Source organism: Coffea arabica, chromosome 6e (genome assembly GCF_036785885.1).
Source record: "Coffea arabica cultivar ET-39 chromosome 6e, Coffea Arabica ET-39 HiFi, whole genome shotgun sequence".
Classification (NCBI taxonomy): domain Eukaryota; kingdom Viridiplantae; phylum Streptophyta; class Magnoliopsida; order Gentianales; family Rubiaceae; genus Coffea; species Coffea arabica.
In genome coordinates this window covers 49,104,803-49,118,536 of record NC_092321.1, presented here as the reverse complement: position 1 = coordinate 49,118,536, position 13,734 = coordinate 49,104,803, and positions in this window count along the sequence as shown.

Genomic DNA, 13,734 nt, shown 5'->3' with positions numbered 1-13,734 from the left:
ACCTCCTTCTCCTCTCCTCTCCAAATTTCAGCACCACCACCTATTGCATATGATATGAAAACCTTCTCGTCTTCTTTGGCCTTTTTATTTTTTCCTTCTTCTTCTCTTGAATCTCTGCCGCCCACTTGCTGAGTCTTTGAGCCATGGGCAGATTCCTTCGATTGAGGCAGTGTAATTTGGGGCAGGGAGGTTGGGAGTTTTTGGGAACGGGTTGTTGACTCTCTCTGCCATCCAAAAGATGCATGTTTAACTTCCTAAATTGACCCTAGCATTTGTATTGAAAATCGTGCAGACAGACAACATTTGTCTACTTAACGGCTAAATGTAATAGAATGACCTCGTGTCATACTTTTATACAGTTTAGTGGCCAAAACCAGACTTTTAATAGTTGAGTGACCAAAACTCGATGATTGCAAAAGTTTAATGACCAACCGGATAATTTGCTCAACAATATACTATAAGTTAAAATAAAAGTCTAAATATGGGAGTTTTAAAAATTATGTGCTATGAATACTTATAGTAGCTGCAAATAGATTTTGAGAAAATACATTGGGTAAAAGCATAATCATTTAAAAAGGTAAGTGACTTATTCAAAATGTGAAAAAATCATACAGAATCTGTAAAATTAATTTCATAGTTAAAAAAAATGATGATTAATCTAACTTTAAAATTTAAGTCGAAAAAAGTGCAGAATTAGAAAAATAAGTTTAAAATGTAAAATGAGTTTACAAAATAGTTACATGATTCTCTTTAGCTCATGGATTTGTTTTGGTTCTCATGCAATGAAAAATCATGAGCTAGTACAAAAAATTAAAATGTTTGGCTTGGAAAATATGTACAATTCATAAGGATAATAATTTGGGAAAAGTGTTGGCATCAAACTCTATGAGCTAATTTGACTGTAATAGAAGATTAATAGGAATGATCAAACCAAGCACCTAAAGATTCATACTGAATTGATTGCGATTGTGCAATAACTACTGTAGGAACCTTAACAATTATAGAAGGGTGAATTTGATTCTCAACAGGCACACTTTCATGAAGTTATTTTTTCCTCACACTTTTCATTTTTTAATATCCGAGCTCTTCGTCTCCTATTATTTGACACAACAGATTTTTTCCTATTGAAAACTCAAATGGTGCATTAACAAATAAATGCACCATATTTAAGCTTGCAAGTGGCAAAATAGATCGACTCATAGGCTGAATCATAACAAACTCAATAGAGTGAATCACAAGTCTAGAAGGTTAGCATTTTCAGCTTCTATATGCTTTGCCTTATGCACACAATGCATTTGAGATATTTGGCCTTCCAATCTAACATGGTGCTCTTTCTAATAGTTTATCATACCAGAAGACTCAATTCCTATAGACCCAAATAACACATTCATGAATGTCTGCATATTATTACTATTTAGAGAAACATAGAAGGAAGATTGTGAGATCTAAAAACGGAGGGCTGATATGATTTCAGAGATATAGAACAAAACAATCCATCTTTTTGAGATTTTTTGCCTTTATCTCTCATAAAGTTTTCGCTCCTATTATTTCTTACGTTAGAAATTTGATTTTCTAGAAATGAAAGTGATGCACCCATGCATATTGACTATTATTTGGGTACGTTGGAAGAAAATGAGATAAATTAATCCATAAGCAAAGAAGAATGCTAATCCATCAAACTAACTATGACAAAATAGTTAAGTCCTCCAGTAAACATATGATGACAAAAATTACTCCTCTACAAATGGCTAGCCATAACATGCCTTAATCATTATTTAACCAATCATGTAATCATCTTACATTTCATGGTTGTTTATATAGTCTCATCTAAATAGTATAAGACAAACGGTTGAACACAAAACATGTGACAGCCCCACCTTCCTTTAGAGCGTACCCAAGAGTTTGGCAGACCGCCTGCCCAACTCTCGTCAGGATTCAGTCACAATTCATGAAATTCACAAATGATAACCTCAAAATAAAAGCGATATTAAAAACAACCTTCAATATATACACTCATGGACCTCCAATCTATAATACAACCAAGGAGTCAAACTTGCAAAAAAATCAAACCAAATAAGCTGGCTAGACATCTATGAAGTGCTCGCGTGAGCGACTGACAAACTTAGATGAAATCTAGGCCTTCCTTAATTCAACCTCTCATGTTCTCATCCCTGTAAGGAAAATAAATTTGCATGGAATGAGTTAAAAACCCAGTGAGGTTCCAAGAAAACAGACAGGTAATATAACAGGCAAGACCATACACTGGATATCAAGAAACAAGTCAAACTCAGATAGATCATGATCCAGTATATAGTTAAGCAAATAACCAGATAGATCATGCAAAAGTGTACAGTAAAGAACACATTCATGGCAAAGGATATAGATTGCTCTCAGGAGCAAGTTTCACTGCAGTTTGATCAAGGTCCGTTGACTCTCCATCAACCACGAAAGTATAACGTCTGTAGATCACCATTTTACACCAATTTTCGTCCACCAGACATACCCCTTACTGGGCCCGAATACTAAAGAAGTACCCAAGGTTCGTCGATCTCCTCGACCAAGCCCTTGCCGGCTCAATTCGACCAACTAACCCTGGTTGGACTTATAGTCCCAAATATTCAGTAATTCAGGATCTAAGTTATAACCCCAAGTATTCAGGTATTCAAGATTGGAGTCGTTGGCTATTATCCAACGCTTACACAGTAAATGGTTGGAGACGTTAGTTGTCACTTAACGCTCCATATTCAGTAATATCAGTTTCACGTAATGAATTCTAGTTAGGAGTAAACAAGTTAGGAACTTGTCCTTTACCCAAGATTTCTCAGCTTACCCGACCGCTCTGAGGCTAGTCTAAATCAAGAGATCCAACGAGGGTTCAATTCAACCGTTACCAACTTACATTCACACATACACATGAGTAACCCTAGATTTCACTTACTCGACGTCTCGAATAAAGTCCAAGGCCCAGTTCAACCACTACAAGAGAAATATAGCTGGTCTACAATTCAACCGCTACGGTCTACTATTCAATCGCTACAAGAGAAACGTAGCCGGTCTACAGTTCAACCGCTGCAAGAGGAATGCAGCCGGTCTACAATCATGCATATAAATAGACAGGTCCACACACAGGATCAATTGATTCAAGTTCATGGAGGTCAAGTGCGAATAAGGACACACTCGCCCAGCCATGATCAATTCACAAGTAATGTCCAGCAATTCACATTCTCAAGTATTTCAAATCCATATACAAGTCATATGCACATCAAGTTACTTGCTCATGCATGAATGAGATATCAAATGTTTAGTCAAGTTAGGTCAATTGAGTGTACATAAGAGCACACTCGCCTAAACAGGTTCAGTCACAAATAAGCTCAGCATATCATGTTTCAAGTATTTCAAGTCCAAACAGTTGAAAATCGGGTGGGTGCGAAAACCTGATCAAACAATAAAATTGGAGGAAAACTGCAGAAATCAGATATTTTGGCAGCAAATCCGACTAGATATTGGCCGGATTCAAAACCGGATTGACAAGGAGAACTTAAAATTTTTTATGCTCACTGCATCAAATCTGGCCGATAATCCGGCCATAAAGTGGCTGGATTCTAGCCACATTTCAGTTATAACAAAATGGCCAGTACATATTTTAACAAAATATCAAAAGTTTAGTCGAACTAGGTCAAGTGCAATAAAGTACACACTTGCCTATACGACGATAAATCAAGTACCTAGCGATTCCTAGCGACTGTGAGCTTGTAACATACGCCCCAAGCACACAAAAACGTTGGTGGGATAACCACCCGAGTGACCGACAAGTCAAGTGCAAGCAAAAGCAATTCATTTCATATCAATATCAAGAAGTTAACTATAAAGGATCGAGTATGATAAAGTACATCCTCATCCCAAAGGTCATCAATTCAAGAGTAATTACTTTAACCAAGCAAGCATGTCATTCGAGCAAGGAGACATTCCACGTAAAATTTTCATGCACTTAGAACACTCACCAATCAATTGCAACCCTTCACTTTAACCCTGGTTTGTCCTCTTGAACTTTCTCAAGTCCTGTGGTCACATACTGTATTAAAAGACTAGCAATACGAAACCAAAACACATGAAGAAATTAAGGTTCCAAAACTTCACTTCCTTTCATTTAAACCTCAATTCCACCCATAAACTAATCTCAAAATAGTTTACCAACTCCAATGTTAAAGTTGGAAATAAAAGTAAGAACAGTTCTAGGAAAACAGAATTTTTTCAGTTTTGTGCGGCGCTATGTGAAAAATCATAACTCAAGCTTCTTAAGTCCAAAATTTATAAAATTTATACCATTGGAAAATAGGCTCAAAGGGTTACAATTTCCCAGAAGACACCTTTGTAAGATTTTGTCCACAAGTTAGTCAAATTCCAACCTCAAGCGGCTGCTTTATCCAGTAGAAAGACAGAACAGGAATGGAAATTTAGTCAACTTTGGAAAATCACAGATATTCATAGGAATTGAGAAAAATTCTAAACTTTTCACGATACAAAATACTGTGAATCTACTTTCAAAGTCAATAAACGGAACTCAATTCCAACTTTTCTACACCAAGATATAATAGATTTCCCAAGACTGCTCAAGATTTCCTGCGAAAAATTTTTAGTAGCACTCCCTTTGTGTTTACCAATTTTTCCAGCCATATTCAAGGCTTCATTCTCACCATAAAACAGCCTCAAATCAAGCATATACATACCAGACCAACAACTCACTAAGTCAAGTATTTATATAGCATATAACCCTCACCTACTTAAGCTAGAAAATTAAACCCTAAACTGAAATTCATAATCACAAGTTGGAATTTTCTATAAGTAAGCCAAAATAACTTATAAAAGCTAGAAAATTTACATGACAAAGCTACCAAATCATAACCAACCTTAAGCATCATATAAGGGTAGAAATTTCACCATAAAATTGAAAATTTTCAAATATCCACTTCAAACCAAGAAATTTCTCATAAAACTACCAATTTTCAACTATAAACCACTAGTATGCTAGTATTAGAAGTAAAGAGAAGTTTCTTGCCATAAATACCTTAAAACCCCAAGAAAGATGGAAACTTAATGTTTCTGCCTCTAAAATCTCTCCACTCAAGCCTTTAATCTTCCTTAGTTATCACTTTCTATGGAGTAGTTTGTAAGATGGTTGGTTAAAACTCAAGATTCAAGCAAAATTTTGAGGTTGAAGATGAAATTTCTCTCCCTTTCTCCCTCTCAATGGTTAGGCCAAAAAAGGAGCAAAGTGATAGAAATTTTAGTCAAATTTTTGGTTAATTAAAGAGGTAAGAAAGTCTTTAGTCAAAGTCAAAGATCCTAGAATTTTGTGACAAGTGTTTAGCCAAGATAAATCCTCATCTTGTTGTCTTCTAATCACTAAAATATCTACCCAATTTCTAATTATCTCTTAACACCTTATAAAATAATATTCCTTTGTACAAAACTTCTTTTAATCTTCAAAAATTTATCGCACGCACCGCATTAGCGGGTCCCACATCCATAATACAATTCAAACTTAACATGAACTAACTTATACAAGAATTCAAACTTAACATGAACTAACTTGTACAAAACTCCTTTTAATCTTCAAAAATTTATCGCACGCACCGCATTAGCGAGTCCCACATCCATAATACAATTCAAACTTAACATGAACTAACTTATACAAGGAAAATGATTTAAAAAATTGACTCACTTATAAAAATATCTAGGAAATTAAGGTAATAAAGTAAAGTAAAGAAAACGTGCTCAAAGAAATAAGATAAAATAAAGATAATTTTCGGGTCCTCACAAAACAACTACACAATAGAGTTAAAACCAAATGCACATATGACTTGAACAAAGTTGAAAAAAAAACTAAGACACAAAAAGCAACCAAGCGTTAAAAATAAAAAACATAGAAACCTTTAGCGAAGCACACAATATACCAAACTAAATAGTTTTAAAGTTAGATTGAGTCGCAAGATGTACTTGGCAATAGTATCAACAAGTTGGAGGAAGCAAACATGTGAAGCTCTCTGCATAGGATCAAATGGAGATTATCTAAGTAGCAAAACACAGGGAAAAAAAAAGAAACATCGGCAGAAAGATGAAAAGATGGCAAGAAATAGGAACAAATCTCAATTTTAAGTTAGGAAATAATTTAAAAAATCCTAATCTCTTAATTTTGACAATAAAGTTCACAAATTAATAAGAGGAAAACCATAAAGTCTTAATCTTCAAGGAAAAAAATGGAAAAATAATTAAAAATTGAAAAGAAGGAAAAATTAAAAATACACTAATCTCTTAATTTTCACTAATAAAGATCACAAATTAATAAGAAGAAAACTCTAAAGTTCTAATCTTTAGGGAAAAAAGTGTAAAAAATAATTTAAAAAAAAAAAGAAGAGAAGAAATCATACTAAATGAAGAAACACGTAGACCAAGAAGAAACCAATGGACCTCTATTTTCTTTGTTATGGCAAAGGAACACTAATAGTTATTAGAAATATACAACAAATGGGACATCAAATCCTTTACTATTAAAGAATAAAGAATAATAAACAATACCTTTTCGTTTTAACATGGCCTACTGACTATTAATATAGATATAACAAATCTACTTCTTTACTAAATTCTTTCTTGTTGATTTCCCAACTAATTCCTCTTCGTCTCTTCTTTTTCCTTTTATTGGCTTGACCAACCCTTTTTCTAATTTTTTTTATCCTCTTGGAAATTACATCAAGCAAGAACCCAGTTTACATTTATTTTAAGTTACAATATGTTCTATTCTCCATTTTTTTTCCTCAGATTTTATGACAGCTAAATATGACAAAATACCTAAACCCTCTAGTAAGCATATCAATGAACACTAAAATTACTCCTCCATAATAATGGCTGACCATAACATATCTCAATCATTATTTAACCAACCATGTAATTGCCTTAGATTTCATTGTTCTTTATATTGTCTCATCCAAATAGAATAAGACAAATGGCTGAGCACAAAACAACTATAGAACAAAGCTAAAATGAAATGGATACATAATTTGATCAAAGATGGGGAAAAAACTAAGTCACAAAGAGCAGTCAAGCACTTGAAAGAAAATCTTCAATTAAACACACAATATACCTAACTAAATAGTTTAAGAATGAAGCAAAAACTGCTACAAGTAATACAAAATTCAGAATGAGGTGCAAGATATACTTGGCAATAATAGCATCAAGTTGGGGGGAGCAACGACCAAAGCTCTGTGCTTAGACAAATTGAAGATTAGCAAAGTAGCAAAACACGGGAAAAAGAAACATCGGCAAAAAGATGGAAATGAAGCCAAAAAAAAGGAAAAATCTAAATTATAAGTTAGGAAGTAACTAAACAAACCCTAATACTTTTTTAATTTTCACCAATAAAGTTTAGAAAATAAAAATAGGAAAATCTAAAGTCCTAATCTTTAGAACTAAAAGTGCAAGATATAAGGAAAAAGGGGTGAAGAAACATCCAAATGAAGAAACACTTGGAGGAAGGAGGAAAACCTTTGTTTTCTTTGTTATGGCCAAAGAATACCTAAGGTTTAGGGGTATTGGAAATAGGGACATCAAATCCATCCTTTCCTTTATTCCTAGGTTAATCTATGGATAAAACTTGAAGAAGTACAATTGGAAAGAAAGAAAGTTACTCTTGAAAATGCCGATACAGTTACTAGAATATGCAGCAAAACAAAGCTCCATCAATCAGTGGCCATTAGCATATCTGAATAATTACAATTAAGATCTAATGGAAGTCAATATAAGGCTTTAAATGAAATATTAGTCTAGTAAGCCTAATCTAATGGTGATGGATTAACAACACATTGACTTAATAAGATAATTAACTCTAAAGAATCCCATTGGGCTTACTAGTAGAAGGGAAAAAAGTTCAAACTTTTCTTTTTTTTTTTTGTCAAACAGCAATGTATTATATCATTTAAACTTCATAGTACAAGTATTAGTTACAAAAAAGGGACAACAACCCTACAATCTATCTGTGCAAGTTTCTCGATCCAATTTGGGAAACTAATGTCCCATACTTCATCATTAACTAGTTCAATGCAAATTTTGCTAGTCTACGACAAACTTCATTTCCTGATCTGTGCACAAAAGATTGTGCATTGGTCAAATAGATCACTCAAGTCCTGTATGTCTTCCAAAATGGTCTCAATGCTGCTGTTTCTGTTGTTCCTTGAGTTGATTTTCTCCACTAAGCCTTTGTAGTTAGACTGAACCTCAATTTTTCTCCATTCTATCTCTTTGCCCACGATCAAAGCGTTTTGTATTGCCAATGCCTCTTCAGTGGATGGATCACCTTTTTTTGTTCCTGTGGTGCTTAAGCTTTTATTAAATCCCTTCTACTGTTTCTGGCTACTATTCCTCTTTGTGTTCTGTGCCTTTGAGGTGTTAAGGCAGCATCAACATTCAGTTTGATAATTCCATGCTCAAAAGGCTTCCAGCTCCTATTTGGTTGAGCTTGAGTTGTTTCAGCAATGCTCTCTCTTCTATCTTCTTCCTCAACTTTTTTGAATTCCTACCATTCCTGTTGTGCTCTTTGCACACAAGTCAGTTTCTTCATTGCCTCTTGCCTGTGTGTTACTCTATTTCTCTCTTTCCATATTTGCCAAAGGATGTTAATTGTCAGGTCTATATGGTCCTTACCTTCAAGTCGTCCCCTTGCCTGAAGTATTCCTTCCCACCATCTCCAGAATTTGAACTGGAGATCTTTTAGTCCCTCCCAATTGACTGTGGCCAGCTTCCAAATTGTTTTAACCTTTTCACATTCAAAAAACATATGCTCTAGCATTTCGATTCCTTCTCCATAGTTGTAGCAGAAATTTTCCCCTTTGCCAGTCCTTTTGTTTATTACTTCATTTACCGGTAGGCAATTCTGTAAATGCTTCCACATGAAGTGTTTCAGTTTGTGTTTCACTTTAGATCTCTAGAGCTATTTCCATACACTTTCCTTTCCTCCCTAGTAGCTTGTTTGTGCTTCTTCTTGCTTAGTGTTGTTCTTCATTGCTGCCAACTCTCTTGCCACTACGTAGCCAGATTTGACTATGTATTCTCCAGATTTGGAGAATTTTCAAAACCATCTGTCTTTTCTTTGGTAGATACTGATTGAGATGTTGCCAATACATTTTGCAATTTTTCTACTGAACAAACTCCCCAATAGTTCTTTATTCCTTGCTCCTTCTTTCATTAGCTGACACACCCAGTATACGTCTGTTTGCTGACTTCTGTCTGGTTCTACCTTCCCTTCCTTTGTGTTCGAGTCCTATCTATCTTTCCAAATCTTTATAGTTTTTCCATCTTCTACTCTTTTCCACAGTCCTTTCAGTACGACCTCTTTTGCACTGAGTAAACTTTTCCAAATGAAGGAAGCTAAGGGTGCTGCCTCCCTGTTAAGTGCATATTCATTTCTCATATATTTTGCTCTGAGAACTTTGCTCACTAACATGTTTGGCTTCAATAAGATTCTCTACAGCTGCTTTGCTAGTAGTGTTGTGTTAAAATGCTCCAAATCCCTAAATCCTAGCCCTTCTTTCCACTTTATCTCAGTTATGCTACTCTATTTTACCCAATAAACTTTCTTTTTCTGGTCATCTGTTCCCCACCAAAAGTTGGCAATTTGTTTGCATAATCCTTTTGAGAGCCTGAAACAAGATATTGTGTAGTTGGGTAAGGCCATCACTAATGCTTTCAAAAGCCCTTCCTTGCCTGCTTGATTCAATAGTTTTCCTTTACATCCCTTTAGTTTGCTGTTTACACTATTCTTTAATGATCAAAAAACTTGATTCTTTGATTTGCCTATAACCATTGGAAGTCCAAGATACTTTCCACTATATGCTTCCTTCAGATTTCCTAGCTTCCAACAAATTGCTCTTCTAATGTCCAAATCTGTATTTCTGCTGAAATAGGCAATAGATTTATCAAAATTCACCTATTGACCTGAAGCTTTTGCATATTTCTCCAGTATTTCCTTGAGCACCTGAGCTTCCTGGGGTGTAGCTTTGCAACAAAGCAATGCATCAGCTGCAAAGAAAATGTGAGAAATTTCTGGACAATTCCTGCCCATATTGATTCCTATAATAGCCTTATTAGCCACAGCTTTAGCTATCATGCAAGATAATCCTCCTTCAGCACAAATTAAAAACAAATATGGGGACAAAGGATCTCCTTGTCTAATGCCTCTATTAGGCTATACATAACCCACTTTTTCACCATTCAAGTTAAAAGAATAGGATACAGTAGAAATAGAATTCATAATCCATTTGATCCAGAGAGGAAAAAAATGCAATTTGAACATCATTCTACCTAGGAAAACCCATTCTACTTTGTCATAGGCTTTGGACATATCAAACTTAATAGTCATGAATCCTTCCTTTCCTCTTCTTTTGTTTTTATGGTAGTGCATGACTTCATGGGCTAGGATGACATTGTCTAAGATTTTTTTGCTTGAACAAAGGCAGACTGAGAGTTGCTAATGCATCTGGTCAAAACTTTTTTTAGCCTATTAGTAAATATTTTGGAGATGATCTTGGATAGGACATTACAAAGGCTAATGGGTCTATAGTGGGATAAATTTTGTGGATGTAGCCACTTTAGGAATCAGGGTAACAAAAGTTTCATTAACAGCTTTAAACATATATCCACTATGAAAGAAACTCTTGATATGCCAATATTTTTGAAAGAAAAGAGGAGACATACCATTTTGACTTGGGGCCTTATTTGGATGCATTGAAAAACTGCAGCGTTAATTTCCTTTTCCTCCACTGGTTTAACCAAGTTCTCATTCGTTTGAGTAGAAATTGTGTAGGGGACTTCATTCAGTATCTCATCAAAGTTGTCAGGCTACAAGGATTTGAAGATGTTTTGATAGAAGCTGCATATTTCCTCTTCCATGTTTTTTCGTGGTTTCATACCAATTTCCATTTTCCTTTGGAGGCATGAAATTGTATTCTTCTTTCTTCTTGCTCCCACAGATGCATGAAAATAAGCAGTGTTCCTGTCCCCTTCTTTTAACCACTTACTTCTTGCTTTCTGGCAGCAATATATTTCCTCCTCTTTATTGGACTTGCTTAATTGTTCCTTCAATTGTTTTATAGTTCTTTTGTTACCAGGATTTTTAGGCTCCTTTGCTTTTTCCAATTGCAGCTTCAATTATTTGATTTTAGTTCCTAAGTTATTTTTCCTCTTTTTGTTCCACCTTACCATTCTGCATGCCCTTGTCTTCCTTGCAACTTTGAACATTTTTTATCCTTGTTGGTGTCCAGACCAGGCCTCACTTATGACATCTCACACCTTCTCATCCTATGTCCATTTTTTATAAAAATAGAATATTTTTCAGATTATGTTCAACCTTGAGTCAGTATATAACATCAAGATACAATGATCTGAGGCCTCTTTCTGAATGTGTTGACATTTAGCATTTGGAAACTGTTGACACCACTCAGTACTACACAAAATTTTGTCCAGTTTTTCGTTAATCTCTCTATTCTCCTCCCATTGATTGCACCATGTCCAAGGCTTCCCTAAAACCCTAAATCTATGAGATTGTTGCCTTTTATGAAGTATCTAAAATCTTTAAAGCTATTCTCAGGTCTGTTGCTCCCTCCCTCCCCCAAATTTTTCCCCGTTTGATTCAATGTCATTAAAGTCTCCAACAATGATCCATTGCTCTCCCCAATTCTCTTTTTCTTGTTGAATTTTTAACCACTACTCTTTCCTGATTCTATCATCCACACTTGCATAAATTCCTATGAAGTACCACTTACATTAATTCTCCTTGTCATCAGTTTTGACTTCAATAAAGAAACCAGCATCTCTCACATTTATCACCTCTAAATCCTTATTCCAAAAAACTACTAGTCCACCTAACTTATCTAGGGAGTTCACTACATAACAGTTATCAAACTTTAAGCTTTTCCTTCCTACTTCCATGTGCCTCTTTTGATTTTTAGTTTCACATAAGAAAATAACTTCAGGAGAGTGGAGGTTTATTACCTTCTTGAGCTAAGGAACTACCAAGGGGCCTCCTGCACCTTGGTAGTTCCACACCATAAATCTCATTTGGATGGTGGAGGCATTTGGGGATTAACCCCCATTTCCCCTCCTTACAATTCAATTCCTCAGTTTTCTTCAGCATTTTGCTCCTTTGCATCTCAGGTTCATTTCCTGTCATTTACACATCCTCATCTTCCCATGCTGCTTTCCTTTTGACAGGCTACAGTTGTTGTGTGACAGCCCCACCTCACCCTAAGGCGAACCAAAGGGTTCGGCGGACCGCCTGCCCAACTCTCGCCAGGACTAACGGTTCAGATTAGAGCGATCGAATACGTTCCGGACCATACAACGCGCATAGACAAGTCAAAATCCCAAAATAAAACAAAATGAAATCGGAGTCGGCCATGAATAGGAACCGACATGGCAAAACCCAACCAAACGTCAAGCAAATATTTACATCTCAAAATTTAGCATATACAACCCAAAGGGCATACCAAAGTGATTCAAAAGTGGATACATGTACGGTTTGCCAAATCCAAAAGAGAAACGAACCCAAAAGTATATTTAGGGTTTAAATCAATGATCTATACAAAAGATATGTCCAACTAGCTCAATTCGGCAACCAATTATCAAATCCAGTCCAAAAGTATTTATTTTCCTGTAAGGAAAACAAAAAGGAACAGAAAGGGGTGAGCTTGCGCTCAATGAGGTACCAAACATATAGCAGTAAAACCATGGCATTTCACATTTCACAAATCAGGTACACATGCCAGATGTAAAGTAAAGGAACCAATGATTCAAATCAGAAGGATACAGGTGGCTCTCAGGAGCCAGCTTTCCAGCGCAGTACTTGATCCAAGCCGGTTGACTCTCCGTCAACGTATATAGAACCAACGCGTCCATAGACCCCACTTTACACCAAATTCCGTCCACCAAACACCCCTTTACCGGGCCCGCTCACCTTAACAGAAACAAAAATGGTAATACTCGAGTATACCCGAAATCAAGGGTCTCAATACCCAAAGATCCCAAAACAGACTACCGTGGTTCGTTATCTAATCGTCCAGGCCCTTGCCGGCCCGACTCGAATAACTTAGCCACAGGATTTGAGCTCATAGGTCACAGAAAGGTCGTTGGACTCAAGCTTCCAAACGACGTCAGAACAGATACAGATCCAGATACAGATAACAGATACAGATAGCAGATTCAGATACGCGTTCAAAATTGGCATATGAACAGACCAGAGAACGAGTGTGATAAAGTACACCCTCGCCTCCATTTTATCAAAACAGTATTTGGCTTCAATAGTCATAAATCAAGTATTCAGATATTCAGATATTTCACATAACGGGTAGCAGGTAGTGGAACACTCACCGGCTCAACTTCAAAAGTTTTCACTTCAGATTGGCCTTAATCGCCAAGAAACCCTAAAATAATCAAAATGAACCAATTGAAGGTTTCACTTCCAGAATCGAGTAAACAGAATGCACATGTGAGGCTCGACTACTAGTCGTATGCCTCGCCAAATAATTACTAATGCAAGGGTGCAAAACATGATTTTTGGGAACAAAAAGGTAACATGAAGACCTAGGTTCAACAACCCAAAAGCCCTTCATTTCTACCAAAAGGCAAATCCAACTTAAAGGAACCAAACGGCCTAGAAAATCGGGCAGCACTTCCCCTAAATTTGCTAAC